The sequence below is a fragment of the Lissotriton helveticus genome, chromosome 1_1 (genome assembly GCF_964261635.1).
Source record: "Lissotriton helveticus chromosome 1_1, aLisHel1.1, whole genome shotgun sequence".
NCBI lineage: Eukaryota > Metazoa > Chordata > Amphibia > Caudata > Salamandridae > Lissotriton > Lissotriton helveticus.
In genome coordinates, this window is record NC_136057.1 from 45,448,207 (window position 1) to 45,470,474 (window position 22,268).

Genomic DNA, 22,268 nt, shown 5'->3' on the forward strand with positions numbered 1-22,268 from the left:
GGAGCCTTGCTGGCGCTGCCGCGGCCCGACCCCGAGGAACCCCCCAGCTCGAGGATTGAGAGCTGAGCGCAGGGTATCCCTGTACCAGGCTGGTACTAGGCTGTCCCGCTACCCCCTTCCCACAGTTTCTGAGACCTTAAGGATCCCTCGATCCCTTTGTACATATATCACTGAGATAACCTGTCTTGATTACCCATAAAGACGTTAAGAATCTATCCTTGTGTGGTGTCCTTCTGTAGTGGTGTGATTGCTCGCCTGTACGATCCTGGGAGAGGAAATTCGCCAGGAGACCTCTTGACAACGCTTGGCCAGTTCCATAAGGAGAGGTGGGTCTCGGGGTGGTCGGCCAGATAGCCTCTGCCTCCCCACTAAGATCGCCTTTCTAACATTGGTGGCAGGCGGTGCGATCTGAGCCAACGCAAATCGTACAGAGTGACTCACCCACTGCTGACAGAAACACACTACGACCATGACTACCAAGGAAACCTGACCGACCACGAAGTTCCCATGGGGGGCTGCGAGAGCAAGGTGGCGCTGTTTGCTGATCTCCTCACCCTCACCCGCTCCGGTGAGTCTCTGCCGGCACTCCACTCTGCGCTGACCCTTTTCAAGCGGGCCTCCGGCCTTAAGATTAATAAATCTTGGGCCCTTAACATTACCATTCCGGAGGCAGACAGCCCCCACCAGTTGTCGCCATACCAGTGGGCCACCCAAGGCCTCCGTTACCTCGGATTGCAGATAACTCCTATCCTGGACACGTGGACGCAAGTAAACTGGCGGGAGTGTCGGCAGTCAGTCCTGGAGGAACTGCGGCAGTGGAAGCCCCTAGTGCTGACATGGCTGGGCAGGCTCAACGCTGTCAAAATGTCAATCCTCCCTAAAATCCTGTACCTATTTCAGTGTCTCCCCACGCCCATCCCGCTCCGCTACATTCGCGACCTTCATTTGGGGCGGTAAGAGGCCTTGATTCTCCCAGAAATTGTTAATGACACCGCGGGACAGGGGGGGTCGGGGGTGGGGGTGGGGGAAGGGGGACTAGCATGCCCCGATTTATTGGACTACTACTGGGCCTCGTATCTCTGATTTGTGGTGGAGTTGGGAGTGACAGAGAGTGAAAAGGGATGGCTCCACATGGACTGGGCCGTGACGGGGTGAACCATTTGGGACCTAGTCTGGCACCATCGGGCGGCGCGTTCCTCGAGTGCCTACCTGGCGGTCCCTACGAGGTTGGTGCTTGACATCTGGGACAAGGTGGCTGTGGGCAGAGGCCTCACGACCTTTCCCTCGCCGCACACCCCGATAGAGGGGAACCCATCTTTTCCACCGGCACACCAAACGCGAGCCTTTGCCAAGTGGACGCAGGGGGACTGAAGGGTGGTTACAGACTTATTAGAGGAGGGCAAACTAAAGTCCTTCGCTTAATGTAGAGAAGAGTTCACGTGTCCAGCTACAGTATACCCAGCTGCGACACTGGGTGACTGCAGACGCAATGTACCAGTCAGCCACGCGCGCCTTCACCCCCTTCGAGCGGCTGGCCCGCCACCCCCATCGAATCAAAAGGGCTGGTGTCTCGAATTTACCAGATCCTCCAGCACCCGCAAACGCCGGCTTCCCACCCTTACCAGGACAGATGGAAGGCGCTGTCGGACACGGACATTACCCCTGCGCAATGGCATAGGCTATGGCTGGACATCCCCAAAGTATACCGTAGCATCCCACAGCGGGAAAATGCCTATAAATTAATGACCCAATGGTATTACACTCCCCAGCGCATTCATAAGATTTTTTTCTATCTCCTCGCCCCTGTGCTGGCGGTGCAGATTGTAGGAAGGTGGATATCTGACTATGGTTACCCCCAACTTTTTGCTTAGTGTTTAGCTGGTTTTCGACTTATTTGGCCTGGGATCCTGCTATTCAGGACCCCAGGATATCTGCTCTTTCTGTAAAATGGACTCCATGTACTCTTTAATAGCGCTGTGCCCCTTTCTTTAGATGCCGCTTGTCTAAAGAAAGGGGCGTGACCTCCATGAATGTGAAAGCGCCGCATGGGTGCTAGTAAACAAAAAAATAAGTATGCGCGGCCGCTATACTAAAAGCTATAATAAATAAAAAACGCGGCTGGTATAGTTACAGCGGACCGCCATTAATAAATAAAATAAAAGTGGGCGGTGTGCTGAGACGTAGTGGGTGGCATGGGGCAAATCAATAAACAAAAAAGTTCTCACAGCCAAGATAAAGCAGACCGTGTAAAAAGACAAGTAAAAAGGTCCAGTCGTTATGGGAGGTAACAAATGCAGACAAGGCGGTACAAAGAAGGGCCTAACAAGCCTAATAACAAATTGGAAGCCATTATTTACAAAGGACAATGGCACAAGCCAATTACAAATATGGCCAGAGAGCGTGCGGGGCTTCAAAGCCATACTCCAATACTGCATGCCTCGCACAGCGCATGCGCCGCCGAGACTCAACCTAAAAATGAGAGCGGGGAGGCAGTATGGAGCCGAGGTTCTCGTTGGTTTTGTTTATGCAGTTAAGAAGTCTGGATAGGATTCACTGTAAGCTGAACGTGCCTGGTGGATTGACTGCTGTGCGGCTGCAATGTGCATGGATGTTTAGGTTGCTAGGGTAACATGGAGTTAATGTTGAGGTATTGGGAATTCAGGAAAAATGGGTGAAAGTTATGCTGAGGTAAACTTCACAAAGAAAGTTAACAGATGCCGTTGCTCTCCAATAAAGAGTACTTTTATAATATAAACATAAAGAAGCGAGCAATCAACTACTAATAAACACCCCTGATGGCTTAGAGGCGTTGGTTATATAATATGCAAAAAATACATGTTCGCCCCTTTTGGGATAATAGTGTTGCTAAGTTAAGGAAGTCGTCATGCAACCTTTCAAGGAAAACATAAACTCCAGGGCTGACATAAGCTCTGTAACCGCAATATTCCAAAACATGAATGATTAAAAGTGTTTTGTAAAGTGCGCGGCTACTCCTGGAAGCTTCCTAGCGAGAATCATCCGAGCAGGCACACGAGAATAGTTCATTTTCCTTAGCAAGAAAAATGGTTGAAAGACTTTTGAGGGTGGAGAAAGGCAATCGTATAATAATGATACCACGGAACGTAAACAATCAGTGACAGTCATCAAGTACCGTCCGACAAGGGCAATGCCGATTTTCTGAAGAGGGCAGCACTACTCTGCTTTTGCAACCACCTCAGGAGTGCAGGCTTTTGGAGCTATGTTTCTTCCCACCATGCAGCGCGTGCAGCCTCCCCGGGACCCCCATGTCCTCTCCCTGCAGCGAAGGGCGCAGCAGTCTCGGCTTCTTCGGTGCTCTGACTCGCGCTAGATGCCGTAAGCCCCAAGCGTTGCCCGTGCACGGCCAGCCACGAGTGTTGACTGCCCTTCCTCTAATGCGCTGCCCCTCCCCTGAGCCACCCCGATGTTCCCCCTCCTTCTGGCTGCTTCTTACCTGTTCCCTGCCGGGCCAGACTCTTATTTTGACCATCGAACAGCAATTGGCAGGAGTGCGCCTGCGCCGGGTCTGTACTGCACATGCGCAATGACAGGTTAACTTGGTTTGGCAGGGGATAAGTGGTGCATTTTCTGTGCTCGGGCCATGCCTATATACAATAGGTACAATAGGCTGCCAACAACAGCGCTCGAGACAGAGGGATATGGGTTTTTTGCAAGTGACAGGTGAATATCAAAACATCCGGTTTCTCTGTCTTCTGGTGGGATGCGCAAGGTAAGATCGTCACTTTCTGTGTGTGTGTGTGTGTGTGTGTGAGCGCGCGCCGGTAAGGGAGGGTGGTGGCGTGCGTGTGCTCGTGTGTCTGTGTGTCTGTGTGTGTGTGTGTGTGTGTGTGTGTGTGCCCGCGTGTGTGTCTGTCTACGTGCGCGTTCCATTGTGACGAGGATCAGCCTGCCGGAATCGGAGCGCGTGTTTATGCGCGCGACCTGATCCGATTCCGGCAGGCTGCGCGTGACAGTCTCTTGTCTCCCTTTGAACTCCTTGAAAGCTAAACTGATTACAATAGGGCTCCACAGCGACAATAACTTCGCGATTGCATCGCAGTACGAGCCCTAAAAAAAGGAGGGGGGAAGAAAGGGAAAGAAGAAGCAACAAAGACAGGGAAGGAGGCTCAAATCAGGCACATTTTGCCCAATAAATATACAGCATTTCCTGAACAGGAATAGGAAAAGGATGATGGCCTTGTTTCATTCCAAATGCAATGCAAGCCCTCACATCAGGGTTTGTAACACAACCTATGTACTATGCAACATGGTCCATGCTGTTAATTATGTGGACTTTAAATACGCAAAACTCTGCAATGTTACCAAAATGTATAACAGCACATTAAAAAAAGTGCATGCTGCTACGGCCTCCACGTTTCGCAAGAACGAGGTCGCAAACAGTGAAGCAAATGTGTAAGTCATGTGAAACCAAACACAAATCATCTAAATATCACCTGCACATCCCGTCGCACTGAAAACATAATGGCCATACTGGTAATGGCTGCCATGGCAGCTCACCTCACGTGATAGTGGGGATCAGTTGGCCACACACTCATGTCAATCAGGTAGCCATGGTGATGAAACAGGCAGGGAGGAAGCTGACATGTCTATTGACTGCAGGTAAGACCAATTGGCATGCCTGAGGAACACCTGGCCATGTTTTACTGCCAACTACCACTTCAAAACGGCCTTCCTAACCAATCAGGAGCAACGAGTTTTAGGAAAGTTTTATATGACCCCCAAGTACCAGTTCGTGTGACGTTTGCGATGTTTAAGGGACTGTGTTTTAATTTAGTACATGCAAGTCTTTGGTGATGCTGTGACGTTTGGAACTTGTAACCTGATTCAGGTTTTGCACGGGTCTCCACAACTACAAATGCACGAACCCACCAATATTTTTTACAAGGATTCAGTCTATGACGTAAAATTGAATACAGCGTACTGCATAAGACACTTTATCCATTTGATGTATCTGCATAGAGAGACCTCCTATATATGCACATATCTGTGCAGCAGGAGCCTCCTTTCACTGAGCTAAGTTGCTGATAAACGTGGCCAGCACTGCAAAGGTTATGTACAAGTAAAATCTCTCAAATGTGTCGCAGTAAGGCTTTCGACACACACATGTGGGAAGTTAAATCAAAGTCCATAGTAACAAAAAACAACAATGACACACAGAGGGCCAAGTACCAATGCCGAAATGTTAAATTAATCTTTTCACAATTGACATACTAAATCTAGTATTAAGTAAGTTAGATTGCCTCTGCTCCATGTAGCATCAAAAGCCTTTGCCTACATTTGCCTGCAAGCTGTTTAAGATGGTGCAATATTAATTTGATCCGAGAGGAATAAGCAAGTTTTAGATCAACGTACGCAACTTTAATGATATAAATTTGTATTGAATTACACACAAGCTGATCTATTACCCACTCTTCTCCAGGAGAGCCAAAGGCAGGGATTTTCTTATTACTTATATCTCAATCTTTAAGAATTCTGATCCTCCTATTAGACTAATGAACTTCCTGGGCCACGATAAAAGCTGCCGAGTAAGACGCAAGGTCTAGCCGGGTTGCATCACACCTGCCATGTGGCTACTAGAAGCTGCACCACTGACCAGGTGCAAGAGTCCAGCCTTGTCAGAAGATGGACCTAGGATCATTAACACAGTGGACCAATCATAACCCAGGGACGGCCAACTTAAGCATAAAAGTGAGTTTGGTCTTTTTTGTTTACAAAGCCCATTTTAACATGCCTAAAGGCTCAAATGTGACACAACAAACAGTGAGAATACTTTCTGGCCTGGGGCCATCTTTACAATTTTGCCACTGCACCATAATTAAAAAAAATTTAAGCACTTAATTCAAGATATGATTCTATACACACATGAGTAAGATGGGTAAGGAGGGTGGATTTAAGAGGGGCCTGCAAATAATTCACTCAGAAAACTCCAGGGCTCAGTCAGCCGTCCAGTCAGACATTGTGAGTGCAGGACTGCAATACAAACTAACACCTCAATAACATCAACGGAATGCTAGCGGGCCTCACGAAAACTGCTACTGCTCTTCTCAAAGCCAATTTAAAAGCAGCAGGAAGATGTCTTTCTGGTGCAGAGAGGCCAGACATCTCAGCGCCATTCTCAACAACCGTCAGTGCGGTCGTAGCTCGCAACACTCGCGGGTGGGGAGCGGGGGTCGAACTGGGTTTTGCAGCGTGAATCTTTCTGGATTCACTATGCTGTGCATATTCCGCAATCTGGTGGTTGGGTCCGGAATTGTAGTCTTTTTTTCTCTTTTTTTTTGTAGCCCAGGTGGGAGTCGACGTCCCACCTTCTGGTGTACCTTCGGTGACGTCGGCATGCTTCCGACGGAAGCTACCACCCTTGGGCGCCATCTTCAGATTCTTTTTTCCGCCGTTGGGTCTGGATCGTCGCGTGAAGCTCCAGAAGTTTTGGAGGAAAAAAGGAGAAAATACAACTACTATTCGACGGTAAAGACAGGAAAAGATTGGGAGTAGAAGACCATCAGAGAGGAGACGACGAAGAAAATCGAGATCTTCGACGTCCTTGGAGGAATGCGCATACACCCTGAGCGCAGGGATGTACAAGACTCCATTTAAATTCTGCAAAAACTGCCACCACAAGTTCGCGCAGAAGGACCAACACCCGGTCTACAACCTCTGCCTGCCTATCGACCACGAGAGCAGAGACTGCAACGCCTGCTCCGTCTTCAAGCCGAAGACACTCCGAGTTCGAGAGAAGCAGAGGACAGCTCATCACACGATGCAGGGCAAGGGCCAGGCCTCGACGCTTTACGAACTGGGCCTCTCCACCGACGACGAGGACAACATCGCCGAAGGTCCAGATGACTTCACGGTCGCAGAGACCGATAAGAAAACGCCTGACAAGGTAGGAGAGTCTACGACCCCTAAAACTCCCTCAGGGCCTCGAAAGCCAGAGGCGGACCCTCGAAAGGCAGAGTCCAAAGCCTCGAAAGGAGCACTGGCGCCGAAAAGTTCGACGGCCGAAGCTGCATCCTCTGAAAAAGAGCCCAGCGGATCCTTCGACAAGGACTCCCAAGGCAGAAGACCGGCGAAAAGCAAAGGTCATCGAAGCAAGCCCCCGAAAAAGGGTCTTCGACTTCGAAGGAAAAGGAGCTGAAGAAAGCTTCGACGTCGACGCCGCCGCCGAAGAGAGCGGCCGAAACGCTCGACGACGACCAGGCCGCAGAGATGCTGAGAAAGAAAAGAAGGCTCGAGGCCAAAATGGAGAACATCCTCCAGAGAAAGAAAGACTTCGGCGAAAGAATGAGAAGTTACAAGATTCCCTCGAGGCCGGCAACATCAATCGCTGAGGTGACAGAACAGGAGGAGTTCGACGTCGAAGAGCCGCCGAAAACTCCGGAGCTCTCGGAGCACGAAGAGGAAGAGGACCTCTATTATAATGAAGGTGATTACGGGGACCAGCAGTCAAGCTACGGCTCGGGTTCTTCGACGGCCCAAGACCAGGAGTGGCAGGACATCGAGGCCGAAAACCCGGAGGAGGCGGTGGAGACATATCCGTCGAGGCCTTCGCCACCGGATGACATCGGAGCATACAACGAGGTAGCCAGGAAGGCAGCAGCAGCTTATGGGGTCAAGCTAGAGGAGGAAAAGCCAAAAGCAGATTTCCTGCTAGAAACATTGATCCCCACACAGACAAGAAGCCAATTCCTTCCCATGCTGAAAAGTATCACAGACCAGGGGAAGGAAGCCTTCAAGGACCCGGCTACATGCAGATCAGTAACGCCGAGGACGGAAAAGAAATACAAATTCTCCTCACAGGACCCGGCTTATATCAAGGGGTCCGTCACAGCAGATTCTATTATCGCTGCAACGGCCAGAAGAAGGGCCAACGTCCCAACAACATCTGGGCCTCCACCTGACAAGGAAAGCAGGAGGATGGACCTAACTGGGAGGAAAATAGAGAGGAACGCTGCAATGCACTGGCGGATGGCGAACTCAAACGCCCTCCTAAACAGACATCAATACCAACATTGGGATGAGATGGGGCAATTGCTCAAGCACCTCCCGGAACAATACAGTGAGAGGGCATCACACCTTGTGGAAGAGGGGAAAAGCATTGCAAACTCGTGCCTGAAGACAGCCTTGGATGGGGCTGAAACATCCAGCAGATTGATGGCTATAGGCATCACAGAGAGAAGGCAAGCCTGGCTCAGGATCTCAGGTTTCAAGGCAGAGGTGCAGAACAACATCCTGAACACACCCTTCAATGGTGAAACACTGTTCGGAGCCCCAGTTGATGAGAAGCTCACACAACTGAAGAAGGACAACGAGACAGCAAGGTCCATGGGGGCCCTGAAATTCAGAGGGATGAGAAGGGGCACTCCTACGCGGAGGCCAAACGACAGAGGTGGAAACCAGCGTGGAGAATCACACCAGGCGTTCCACCAGGGACAACAGAGTGACAAGCAAGGTCACCAGGGCCAGCAGAGGCAAAACTGGAACTACCAGAACAGCGGCCAGTCCTTTCGATCAAGAGGAAACGGACGAGGACAAAGAAGAGGCGGTGATCAACCCCCCTCTAAGTGACTGCTCACGAGAAAAGGTGCCCACCCACCCGAACCCTCCGAGGGGAGAGCACGGAAGAACAAAGAGGGGGATACACGGACAGGACACAAAAGATCTTATAACTCCAGTAGGAGGCAGGCTAAGATTTTTTCTCCAGGAGTGGAGAAAAATCACCACAGACAAGTGGATACTGACCATCATGCAGTTCGGATACTGCATAGAGCTGCTAAAGAATCCACCAAACAGAAAGCCAAAGAGAAGAGAGCACTCTGGAACAGAGCTGCGACTGCTCCAAAAGGAAGCCCAAGAACTACTCCTCAAAGAGGCCATCGAAACAGTCCCATTCAAAGAACGGAACAGAGGAGTGTACTCAAACTACTTCCTGGTACCGAAAGTAGACGAAAGCCTAAGGCCCATCCTGGACTTACAGTTCCTAAACAAATATGTAAAGACCCAAATATTCAAGAGGACGTCCCTGCAAGAAGTCATCCCACAGATAAAGGCCGGGGACTTCTTGTCCACCATAGACCTCAAGGATGCGTACCTGCACATCCCCATGAACAGGCAGCACAAGCACATGCCAAGGTTCACAGTGAACAACGATCGCTACCAGTTCACAACCCTGGCCTTCGGTCTAAAATCCGCACCAAGGGTGTTCACCAAATGCCTCACAGCAGTTGGCGAGCATCTGCGAAAGGAGGGGATACACGAGTACCCCTACCTAGACGACTGGCTGGTAAAGGCAAGCTCGTACAGGACATGCAAAGATCACGCACAGCAAGTCACGAGAACGCTAACAGGCCTGGGTTTCTCCATACACTGGGGAAAATGCTCAATGGAACCGGAGCAGGTGAAGATCTTCTTGGGTGCTCAAATCGACACCGTCCAATGCAGGGTGTCACCCAGCGAAAAGAGAACATTCAGCCTACTGAGGGAGAAACGTCACTACCAGAAGGGGCGAGCTCTGACAGTGAGGACAGTGAGCAAGATCTTGGGGATGATGGCGTTGTGCATACACCTGGTCCCCAATGTACGCCTACAGATGAGACCGCTCCAAGAGTGGCTACAACAGCAATGGTCACAAGCTACAGGAAGTTGGGAGGATCTAGTGGTTGAGACGCACAGGGTGCAGGAAGAAATAAGGTGGTGGACCAAGGAAAGGATGACAGTAGGGAAACCTCTAACACCACCGGACCCAACAGTGACCATTACCACAGATGCTTCCCAGAAGGGGTGGGGCGCACACATGAACAAGCTCAGAGTGAGGGGTCTGTGGAGCCCTACAGATGCGGTCAGACACATCAATTACCTGGAACTGAAAACAGTGTTGCTGGCACTCAAGGCCTTCCAGAAACACCTGTACAGACAGAAGGTGCTGATACAAACAGACAACACCACAACGATGTTTTACATAAACAAACAAGGGGGAACTCAATCATTCCCCCTGTCAAGCTTGGCACAGGAAATCTGGAGATGGGCAATACCACTCAAAATAGACCTGCTATCCATACACCTGCCAGGGAAGGACAATGTAGAAGCCGATTGGCTCAGCAGGCAGACTTCAGCATCCCACGAGTGGGAACTCAATATACAGGAGACAGAGAAACTATTCAGGAAGTGGGGCACTCCGACAATAAACCTATTTGCAACACGCCGGAATGCAAAATGCCAATACTTTGCATCCAGGCAACCAGAAGCACTATCACAGGGGAATGCCCTATGGATAAGCTGGTCAAAGACATTTGCCTACGCTTTTCCCCCGATACCACTGATCCCCAGGGTTCTGAACAAATGCATGACAAGCAACATGACGCTGATCCCGGTGGCACCACAATGGGCCAGGCAGACCTGGTACTCTCAGATAATGGAGATGGCGCAAGGGCCCCCCCACAAGTTCTCAAAAAGAAGAGACCTACTCTCTATGGAAAACGGAGAAGTTCTACACCCAGAGCCGGAGAGCTTCAACCTCTCAGCCTGGCTCCTGAGGACTTAGAGTTCGCACATCTAAAACTACCAGAGAGCACCCTGAGAGTGCTGCGAGAGGCAAGAAGGCCCAGAACACGCAAATGCTATGGGAAAAATGGAAAAGATTCACTCAGTGGTGACGCAAGAAAAAACTACACAGAAAACTGACAAGGGAATCTACGGTGCTAAGGTACCTCACGCACCTAATAAAGGCTAAACTAAGCTCATCCTCGCCAAGGGTACACCTGGCAGCGATTGTGGCATACACAAGAGGAGAAACAGGGAGAAGCTTTTTCACATCTCAGGTCGTGCAAAGATTCTTGGAAGGGGCGAAAAGAATAGCGCCACCAAAAAGAATGCCACCACCGGCTTGGAACCTGAATGTAGTACTAACAGAGCTCATGAAAGCACCTTTCGAACCTATCCACAAAGCATCACTGCAAATGCTGACTATGAAAACTGCCTTTCTGGTAGCAATCACATCGCTACGGAGGGTGAGCGAACTGCAGGCTCTAACACTACAGGAACCTTACATTCAGATACACAGTGACAGGGTCGTAATGAGAACGGACCCGCACTTCATGCCGAAGGTGGTGTCAAGGTTCCACATGAATCCAAGTATTCAGATCCCTAGCTTCTGCCAAAACCCCACTACAAGCGCTGAGAGAGCACTCCACACTCTAGACGCAAGAAGGGCTGAGATGATCTACATTGAAAGGAGGAAAGGACACAGGAAGACAAAATAGTTCTTCGTATCCTTCGCAAACAGTTACATGGGTAAACTAGTGACAAAAACACCATAGCTCGATGGATCGCACAGACTATACAATTCTGCCACAAGCAAGCGGGCCAGAAGCTAACAGGAGGGGCACAGGCCCACTCAACCAGGAAGAAAGGAGCAACAATTGCCTTTCTGGCCAACACACCAATTCAGGACATATGCCTGGCGGCAACATGGGCTTCAGTGCACACGTTCACTAAGCACTATTGCGTGGATGTTCAAATGAACAAGGAAAAATGAACAAGGAAGCACAAGTAGGACGAAAGGTGCTTCAACATATTTTCAACAACCAACGCTCATCTTCCACCCAGCCGCCACAAAAGTAACAAAAATCGCTACAAAATCTATGCACAGCATAGTGAATCCAGAAAGATTCACGCTGCAAAACGAATAGTTTCTTACCTGTCGGTGTAGTTTTGCAGCTTGAAGATCTTTCTGGATTCACTAGCGAACCCACCGCCTCCGCCAGAAAGATGAGGCTGGAAAAGAAGGTGGAAATGCATAGAAAAGGAAAGAAAGTTGAAGCTGGCAAGATACGTGAAAAGATTCACGTTAAAAAAAAAAAAAAAAGGAAGATTAACAATACATAGCCATGGATTCACTACAAGCAGAAAAGACAAAAGAGACAGAAAAAAGAATCCGAAGATGGCGCCCAAGGGTGGTAGCTTCCGCCAGAAGCATGCCGACGTCACCAAAGGTACACCAGAAGGTGGGACGTCAACGCTCACCTGGGCTACAACAACAAAAAAAAAAAAGAGAGAAAAAAAAGACTACGATTCCGTCCGAACCCAACCACCAGATTGCGGAATATGCACAGCATAGTAAATCCAGAAAGATCTTCAAGCTGCAAAACTACACCGACAGGTAAGAAACTATTCGTTATGCACTGGGGTTACCGCGGGGTGGAAATAAAAATAAAAATAAATAAAACCTACCTGACCAGTCCTGCGCCACCTCTGCTCCTAGGCCGAGGAACAGGCATGCTCCCTCCCCTCCTGTAGCCAATCACAATGCTGCCATGGCAGCTCTGCGATTGGTGGGGAGTCCCGGACAGTGCCCAGCCATGCACCAGTAGGGACACCATTTTCTCTATGTAGGCTGCACGGAGCCTACATAGAGAAAATGGCGAGTGCGCATGACTGCGCTGGTCGGCCCCAGTGCCGTCCAAACAGTCAGGGCATTCAGAGTGGTGCAAGCCACTCCTCCCCGACTCACCCACCTGCCCGGCCCCAACCAGGCATAACCAACCAGGCATACCCACCCCCAACCAGGCATATCCATGCCTTCTGCTTTCTCGCAGCGCGAGAAGCAGAAAATAAAATGGTATTCAAAATACCATTTTATTTTCTGCTTCTCGCACTGTGAGAAAGCAGTGGGGTGGCGCCGTAACACCCTAATGGATCAGCCGCCACTGCAAGAAACCCAGAGGCACCTAAGCACACCCCCGGTCTATGTGCTGTGTGCAATGAGCAATTCAAGCTATGCAAAAGCAGTCACTTCCCTCCCCTCAGGGGCCACGAGCTGAGAGAAAGCCTCGGGGAGGTTGCGGTCTCCGGGGCAGCGGGGCCCCCGCATACCAATAATAAATTGCCCCCAGGACCTGGCCCACCCGGGAGCTTAAGGAAAACAAAGCACTGTAGCCTTTGCTTCTGTTTTTTTTTTATTATTTCAACTGGATTTGCACAAACAGCACAAATTTGGTTGAACATTTTTAAACAATACTTTTTTGGGGCCTGGGGATCCCAGTGGAACCCCTGAGCAGGCCTAGGGGTTCATGGTGTTTCTATCCTTCCTCCTTTTCTTGTTTTTTATCCTTTTTTAAATGTTTTCTTGTGACTCGGTTCAACCGAGTCACAAGATGGCTGCCAACACTTTCTAGTTTGAAGTGTTGGCAGCCAATCCAAATTATGTTTGTTCTCGGAAGGATTCACAAATCCTCCTCGGTGCTCAGATATCGATATTTGAATCTTTTTAATTTCTCAGGAACTACTGAACGGATTTACACCATTTAAAAAAAAAGGTTGCTTTTTGAACCAAGAACTACATTTTTGCCAAATTTGGTGTTATTCCGTTCAGCAGTTCGGGCTGTAGCAAGTTCCAAAATTCCTATGGTAATTAACATGGTGAAAACGTGTTTTGGGTCCCCCCTTTTTTGCTCGGCCCCGCTTGACGAATCACGCAGAAACTTTCAAGACAGAAACTGACCGGACCGCCCCATTAGTTTTAAATTTTTCGAAGATTCGTCATTCGGTGTCAAAGTTATTGGCAATAGAAAAAAACGCTTTTTGAATAGAAACAAGGTCCTAACTATAACTACCTACTGGTGACCGCCAGTAGGAGATTATATATATATATATATATATATATATATATATATATATATATATATATATATATATATATATATATATATATATATATATATATATATATTTTATATATATATATATATATATATATATATATATATATATATCTCCGAACAAGAATGCCGTAACCGCTGTACTGCAAAGCAAAGCTCGGGGGAGTATCGGCAAAATGGAGACGCTTCTCCATATTTAAAGATTCCAGCAATCCCCTTCCAAAGAATGGGTGTCGACACATGTGTTCACATCTGTTCTTGGGAAAGGGATTGTTTGAAAATGAGAATATACATATATCGCTAGATAGCGCTGTTAGATGTTGTCAAGGATCCCCGTCCTACACTGTGTGGCTGTAATCTATCGCAGTCGGATTGGGGGACGCAGATTGAGCTATGCTTTGTTGCCATTTGAACGAGCCCCCTGCAGTGATCTGAGAGATCATTGCGTGCGCGCGTTAAAGACTCAGAAGTTGCCGGTCTAGTCGTCACAGGCTGATCAGCAGTGAGGTGCTTTGGCAGCGTTCAAAGCCATGCACTTCACCAATGGTTTGAGAGTGAAGGAGAGCCCAGGAATTTTCTTAGTTAGTCAGGGTTTAGTATAGCCCAGTTCATTTTTAGGATAGCTAGCGTCTTGTGTGCGACGAGGAATTATATAGGATATTAATATATTTATTAAATAGTAGAGTGTAACTATTGGAGATTATTAATTTGATGTTATTTAATTGCAGTTCGCATAGAAGTGTTACTCCAGAAGAAGCAACAGTGGGTGCAAAGCGGTGCAGAAGTGAACCCAGAAGCAAGGCAGTCTCTTCTCTGTCTCTGTCCCCTTCCCCTATCCCCTGTGGGGTTCATGCGAGAGCTTGTAACTAGAGGAATCGTGTGGAGGTCTGCAGGGGGAATTTGGAACTCGCATCATTCTGCTCCTGTGAGTGTACTGAGGACAGTGAGTATACAAGTAGGGCCTTGGCAGAGTGATGTGCCAAAGAAGTGAACTCACCCAAGCAGAATGGCGGAACGTTATGATTAGAAGAATCTGGGGAAAATTCTAGAAGTAATACAGCAGGAGTTAATGGCGGTTAGAGAGGAGAATATGGCCCTAAAAACTGAAATTGAAGCCTCTAAGAGGAAAACCTTAGAAATGGCAGTCAAGTTGAAGAGTGAGGGTCCTGGGGCTAAATTTCACCATTCCACTTCTAGTTCAGCTACGACAAGTACCAGTGCAAACCTGAATCCAGGTAGTACAACACAAGTAGTGCATTCCTTTGCCCCGGTCATTTCCCTAGCTCCACCAGAACGTTTTAGAGGAGACCCCAAAAGGCTCAGATCTTCCTCACTCAACTGTGGTTTTAGACTCCTAGTATTGCACTGAACATTGCAGTCATGAAAAGGTGGAAAACAAGAAAGAGTCCAGCCTCCCAGTTGTGCGAGAACAAGCTAATGGTGTGTACGGTTCAAACTGCAAAACTCCCGGAAGAATATCAAGAATTCGCCGATGTGTTCAATGAAACCGAGGCAAAAAAACTACTGCCATACCGGTTTTATGACTGTAAAATTGATCTGGAACCAGGAGTTAATATATCGTGCATCAGAATTTACGCTCTCACTGAAAAGGAAAATCAGTATTTGAAGCACTATTTGCAAAACAAATTTGAAAATGGTTTCATCCAACCCTCACAGTCTCCAATCTCATCGCCACTCTTTCATTCCCGAGAAGGATGGCGAATTAAGGACTTGTATTGACTTTCGCGCACTGAATAGAATAACTACTAAGAATCGTTATCCCTTACCTTTGACTTCAGTTTTACTGGATCAACTGAAAGGTGCAAAATTTTTTAGGAAATTAGATTTGTGGGGTGTGTACCACCTTATCAGCGTGCGTGAAGGAGACGAGTGGAAAACGGCCTTCAGAACCAAATATGGATTATTTGAATATCAGGTAGTGCTATATGGTCTCTGCAACACCCCGCGGCATTCCAATACTTTATCAACGACGTGTTAAAGGAATTTATTGATCAATGTGCAATTGTAAAAAATTTACGATATTTTGATTTATTCATCTACCGAAGAGGAGCATCGGTTACAGGTCAAAAGAATTTTACAGCGTCTAAGAGAAAACAGTTTGTACGCAAAGTTAGAGAAATAGGCCTTTGGAGTAAGATCAGTGGATTTCTTAGGATTCATCGTCGCTCCAGAGGGTCAGACTATGGACAAGAAAAAGGATTGAAGTGGTACTTGAATGGTCTCCTCAAGCAACTGTGAAGGAAGTACTAATCTTTACTGGCTTTGCCAATTTCTACAGGAGGTTCATTAAGGATTTTTCTCAGAAGGTCATACCAATCACCAGACTTTAAAAAAAGAGAACTCCTTTCCAATGGACTACTAGGGCAGAAGAAGCCTTTCAGTCTGGCAAGGAAAGCTTCACCTCAGCACCAGTGTTGTTACATGCTGATCCAAGTCAACAATTTTACGTAGAAACTGATGCTTCAGAGAAAGCTATCAGAGTAGTCTTGTCACAGCGGCATAAAGATACCAGACAGTTGCATCCAATAGCATATCATTCTAGGAAACTACTTCCGGCAGCAATCAACTACACTATTACGGAAAAAGAATTATTGTCCATCAAGGATGCCTTTCAGGAGTGGAGACACAATCTTTTAGGGGCAAATCATATAGTGACAGTATTTACGGACCACAGGAATTTGCAATTTTTGAAATCAGCCAGAACCATGGCTCCTCGACAACTACCATGGTCCCTATACTTTCCTGACTACGACTTTGTCATCACCAATCGACCAGGCAAGAATAATGGAAAGGCGGATGCCTTATCCAGAATTGATACTGAAGTGAAAAAAACTTGTTTGCACGAGCTGCAAATCATTCCTGAAACCAAAATAATTGGGGCCACTGAAGGAATTAATAGAAGAAAAGATCAGGAAAGAAATTACGCTTGAGGAAATACGAAAATGGGTAGAAGAAGGTCCTGGGAGAGAGATTCGCCAGCGATTGCCTTACCACGCAGACACATTGTATTGGCCAACTTGTGAACTCCAAAAGCAAGCTTTGTTTGACTGCCATGACAGTCCCTTGGCCGGTCATTCTGAAATTCCTCATACGGAAGAATTACTTAAGAGACAATTTTGGTGGCCCAGCTTGACAAAAGATGTTCAACAATATGTAGTAGGATGCAAGACTTGTGCACGAGGAAAGTCGGATCGGCAAGCCCCTCACGGGCTGTAATAACCCTTACCCACTCCTCCTCACCCATGGCACACGGTCACCATGGTTCTGATAGTGGATTTGCCCTCCAGTCAGGGATACAGTTCAATATTGATAATGGTGGAAGCTTTCTCTAAGATGGCTCACTTTGTCGCCTTAAAGGGAAACCCAAATGCCAAACAGTTAGCCATGCAGTTCAATCAGGATTTGTTTAAGATTAATGGAATCCCTAAGATTCTGATTACTGATCAAGGATCTCAATTCTTGTCCCATTATTGGAAGGCCTTTACTAGAAAGCAGGGCATAGAAATTAGGTATTCCACAAGTTTTCACCCACAAACTGATGGTCAGACAGGGAGAATCAATCAGGAATTAGAAAAATACTTACGGTTGTTTCTGTTAGATCAGGAAGGTGATTGGCCAGTTCTCGTTTGGGCAGCTGAATTCGCACACAACAATGCTAAAAATGCTTCCACAGGGTTTTCCCCTTTCTATTTAAATTATGGGCGGCACCTAAACTTTTCTGTAGCATTTCAAGAGGTGATGGTGCCTGCCGTACAAGATCTAGTTCAACATCTATCAAAAGTTCAAGAATCAGCAACTAGAAATTTGGCTCTAGTGAAAGAACATTACAGATTAAGTGCGACTAAGAAGAAGAGACCAGGGGAAAATTTGCAGGAGAGAGATATGGTGAGGCTGAGCACTACGAATCTGAGGCTCAGAGGAAATAGAAAATGTCACCCCTGTTTTGTAGGTCCATACTCAGTGGATCAGTAAATAAATCCCGTGACTAACAGGCTAAAACTCCCTTCGCAGGTCAAAATACAGCCCGTCTTTAATGTGTCTCTGTTTAAAAAGGTGTCACCATATTTTATGGAAACACAACCTCCAAAAGCATTGTTGATTGAAGGCAAGGAAGAATATGAGGTTAAAAAGGATTCTAGATTCAGAAATTGTTAGAGAAAAGACATTATTTGATCAATTGGAAAAGCTATGGACTAGAGGAAAGATCTTGGGAGGAGAGATCTGACGTTCATGCTCCTAGATTAATACGAGCCTTTCATCATCAGTATCCTCACAAACCCAAGCTAGGAGGTGTGGCCTTGCAGAGGGGTACTGTCAAGGCTCCGCGTCCGACTGCCTGTGCGCCAGACTGTGTAGCCGTATTCTATTGCAGTCGGATCGGGGGACACAGATTGAGCTATGCTTTGTCTGATTTGAACGCGCCCCCTGCAGTGATCAGAGAGAGATCACTGCAGGCACGCGTTAAAGACTCAGAAGTTGCCGGTCACAGCCTTTAAAGGCGCGAGAACAGCCGCTCAGCAGTGAAGTGCATTGGCAGCGTTCGAAGCTGCGCACTTCAACAACGGTTTGATTGAGAAAGAGAGCTCAGGAATTTTCTTAGGTAGTCAGGGTTTAGTGTAGCTCAAGTTCATTTGTAGAAACAGTTTTAGGGTAGCTAGCGTCTCGTGCGACAATGAGCTAGATAGGATATTAATATATTTATTAAATAGGAGTAGAATGTAAATATTGGAGAAATTTGTTCATAGCAAATCAGTTACACTCACCTGTTCACCTCACGGAGGTCTGCATCAAGGAGTAGAATCCAGTCTTTATAACTGCAAGTACCTGAAAGAAAAAATATACAGTTTTAGTTATAAGAAATATTTGGAGACTGTCTGAAATTTCAATTTGGAGCATGGTCCCGGATACCGCTGAAGTTATAAGTTAAAGGTACAAAAAGACTCATTGAAGAGAGGCTAAGCCTTAACAAAGGTGGTATAAGTGAATGTATTCAATAAGAGAGTAAAATAGTGTAAAAGAATAAGTTAGAGAAGCTCATTAATTTGATGTTATTTAATTGCAGTTCGCATAGAAGTGTTACTGCAGATTAGCAACAGTGGGTGCCGGGCGGTGCAGAAGTGAACCCAGATGCAAGGCAGTCTCTTCTCTGTCCCCTTTCCCTTCGGGGTTCATGCGAGAGCTTGTAACTAGAAGACGTGTGTGGAGGTCTGCAGGGGGAAAAGAGAACTCACATCATTCTGCTACTGTGAGTGAACTGAGGACAGTGAGTGTACAAGTAGGGCCTTGACAGAGGTGGACGTCAAATATGTGAGAAGTTGGCCTGGTATATAATGCTCACTAATTCTTAGTGATGACTTTGTACCATGCCAAGCAACCCTTATGATGATTGGTTGTAATTCAACCTTGTAGACCAGTTATCCTAGTGGTAACGTGGACAAAGCAGTCTTAGGCTAAACTCTGAAAGGCATGTGAAGCCAGCTGTAATACCATACACAACCCCCTTGAATACCAAATGAAAGGGACACCACACAGATATATATTGAAAATATATATTGATTTATTAACTATAAAATCCCCTGGACTCTTTATGAGCACAGAAGCACAAGCGTTAAATCACAAGACAGTTTAAAATACACAAAAGTTGCACAATATGGATGAGCCCTAGGGGCCACCTAAACCATATACTAAGAAAGTGGTATAAGAGATACCAATCGGAATGGGAACAGGCCTAGGGCCTTGGGAATCGCTGGAGCTATTCGAGACTATCAATGATTATGTCGGGAAAGGCCCGCGGGACTCGGGTGCAATGTTCAAAGTGCACGCACTTTCCAATGTAAAGTCTATGGTGCGTAAAAAGTACAAAGTTAAAGAGTTAGGAACCTTCCGAGTGACCTAGAACGCTGAAACTTAAGACACAGGCCCTTGAGATGTGTACCAGTGTAGGAACACCGGCGGAGCGGAGTTACCTCACCCACAGGAAGCGGGTGCACAGGGTCGAAGTAGTGTCGTCGCGTCGCTGGTCGATGGGGCTTGGTGCTTGGAGCTGAAGATGCTGCAGGCGGCTCGATGTGAAGAGTTCCGGTGGATCCAAGGGTGGATCTGAAGTGGTGAAGACCTGAAAGCAGAGGGGACAATGTTCAAAGTCACTAGCCAGTGACTACCGTGGAACCAGATTGGAACCAGGCGATGTCGGGTGCAAACAGGCGTTGTCGGGTAGCTTCTCTCTGCAGCCACGTGGACACCGGGGGTCGAGGACGTCCAGGAGTCGGTTGCGAGCTGTCCCACGCAGGCTTCTCGCTGTTGGCGGTGTCGGCGACCTGATCGGAGCAAACAGGCCTTGGCTAATGCAAGCCACGCAGGAATTGAAAGATGCTTAACACTCGGACCAGCAAGGTCAGAGCGAGTGCTCCTTTTCACAGGAGCTTGGGTAGGTCTGGAGCAACCAGACCTGCTGTGTAGTTAGTCGGATTCGTCGCCAAGATGGCCGCTGACCACTTGGCTAGTGGCCGGGATGGCGCGTCGAGTGGCACAATGCAAAAGGGCCCCACGCAGATCGTGGAGATGCTGGGGGGCTGATCTTCGGTGCAAGGGCTGCTCGATGGTGGGGGTTCTCAGTCCCCAAAGCACAACATCGAGGATACCTCAGAAGCTGCGCAGTCAGCTTTTCGAGTGTCTTCCAAGAGGTCCGGTCCCACGTCACTCGGTGCCTCCACGGGTCCCTTCTTTGCAGGGACTGTGGATCGGGCTCTGAGAGGTCTGGGAGTCTGGTTCTTGTCGGGCTCTGGGCTCGGGCTCCGGCGGGAGGCGGCGGCAAAGCAGACGTCGAGTTGCTGGTTGGTGCCTGTGTTCACAGGGTGGCCACTCCTAGGCCACAAGGGAGATTCTCTTCAGTCTTCTGAGCAGCAGAATGTCGAATTCCAGTCTTCTTCTTTGTTTAAAGTTGATTCAGGATGATCTGCTGTGCAATGGCACTGCTCCCACTCCTATTCCCAATCTGAGGGGTGGATCACCTACTAGGTCCCTCCTCTGGGAGGAACCAGGAAGGGGGGCGGTTACACCCCCTTTCCTTTGTCCAGCTCCTCGCCAGCCCTGGGTCTGGAAAGTCCCAGGACCGGTTTGGACTGGCCTATGCACGGGGACACCTTGTGTGCCCCGGGCATGTCTGATTCTATTCAGCCCTGTCCTATCCAATACACAAACCCCTGTCTGGGGTGGTGCTCGCACCTCCCCAGGCAGGAAACCCTTTGTCCAGGCCACCATCTGCCGAGTTTCGGTCAGCAGCAGGAGGCCAGACTCGTGCCTGTGGTGGCAGCATCCATTTTGTGATGCTGAGGCTCTGGTTAACTTTAACCGGGGTTAAGGCTACACACATGTCGTGTCCCTCTAGAAGGGTGGAATGCTATCCCCGTCGACAGAACTGTCGAGGGGATAGTATTCCAATTCGTATGACACCTTACTCGACATGTTTTGATAAAGCCAAACCAAAGATAGCATTTAACCACGAGGATTATAATGCACTTAAGAGTATATGGTATGGAAATATCCCAGAACAGCTTAGGGAGTGGTTCCCGACAGCTGCAGACAGGCTCAGCTCATGCTAGAGCACCATCTCACATATTTCCAAGCACTCTGCCTCTAGGATTGATGAGGCCTTCCATAGGAGTGGCTGATAGGAACATATGTGTCCAGTTTAGGGTTAGGCACAGACATACTGTACCTAAATAAGAGGTGATTACACCAATTTACCCCAGCTGAGTGATCAGCCAGTTGTGTCAAATATGGAGGCCAGGCCAGGGGTGGCACAATACATGCTGCAGCCCCTGGTAGGCCTTGGAAACATCTATGCCCTGGGTACCTAGGGTACACTACTACAGGGGCTAATAAGGTGAACCAGTTCCAATTCGTAATGCACCTAAAGTGCATTGGCAGTAATTTAGAGAGAGAACAGCAGGCTGTGGGTCTGATTAGCAGGCCCACAGCCACATTAAGTCATAAACCAGTGAAGCAAAAAGCAAAACTTTGGGGTGTCCATAGGACAGCAGACCCTACTCTCCTACACAACCCCCCCCCAAACGCAGGGACATTAGACTAACCTTGACCAGTTGTGGCTTCATGTTCGAAGTGGAAGTACCTGGAGAGACCATCTGCGTTGCCATGTTCAGTCCCTGGGCGGTGCTCCACTGTAAAGTCCATCCCCTGTAGGGAAATGGACCACCTGAGTAGTTTGGGGTTTTCCCCCTTCATCTGATTAAGCCATAAGAGGGGCTTATGGTCGGTCTGAATCTTGAAGTGAGTGCCAAATAAGTATGGTCTCAACTTCTTCAGGGCCCACACCACAGCAAAGGCCTCCCTCTCTATAGCTGACCAACGTTTCTCTCTGGGGGTCAGCCTTCTGCTAATAAAAGCAATGGGCTGGTCCTGGCCATCTACATTAAGCTGTGAAAGCACTGCTCCCACTCCCAACTCAGAAGCATCTGTTTGGACAATGAACTCTCTTGAGTAGTCAGGACTCTTCAGGATAGGTGCAGAGCACATGGCCTTCTTCAGGTCATCAAC

The 22,268-nt window shown here is 48.0% G+C and overlaps 1 pseudogene across 1 annotated transcript in view; it reads right to left on the reverse strand.

Annotated features, from left to right (window-relative positions):
* Nucleotides 1-22,268, reverse strand: part of LOC144821333 (uncharacterized) — a 120,728-nt pseudogene that overhangs the window by 28,382 nt on the left and 70,078 nt on the right. Inside the window, exon 2 of the transcript XR_013608337.1 lies at nucleotides 18,476-18,536. The product of XR_013608337.1 is annotated as an uncharacterized LOC144821333 (transcript). The remainder of the gene's footprint in view (nucleotides 1-18,475; nucleotides 18,537-22,268) is intronic.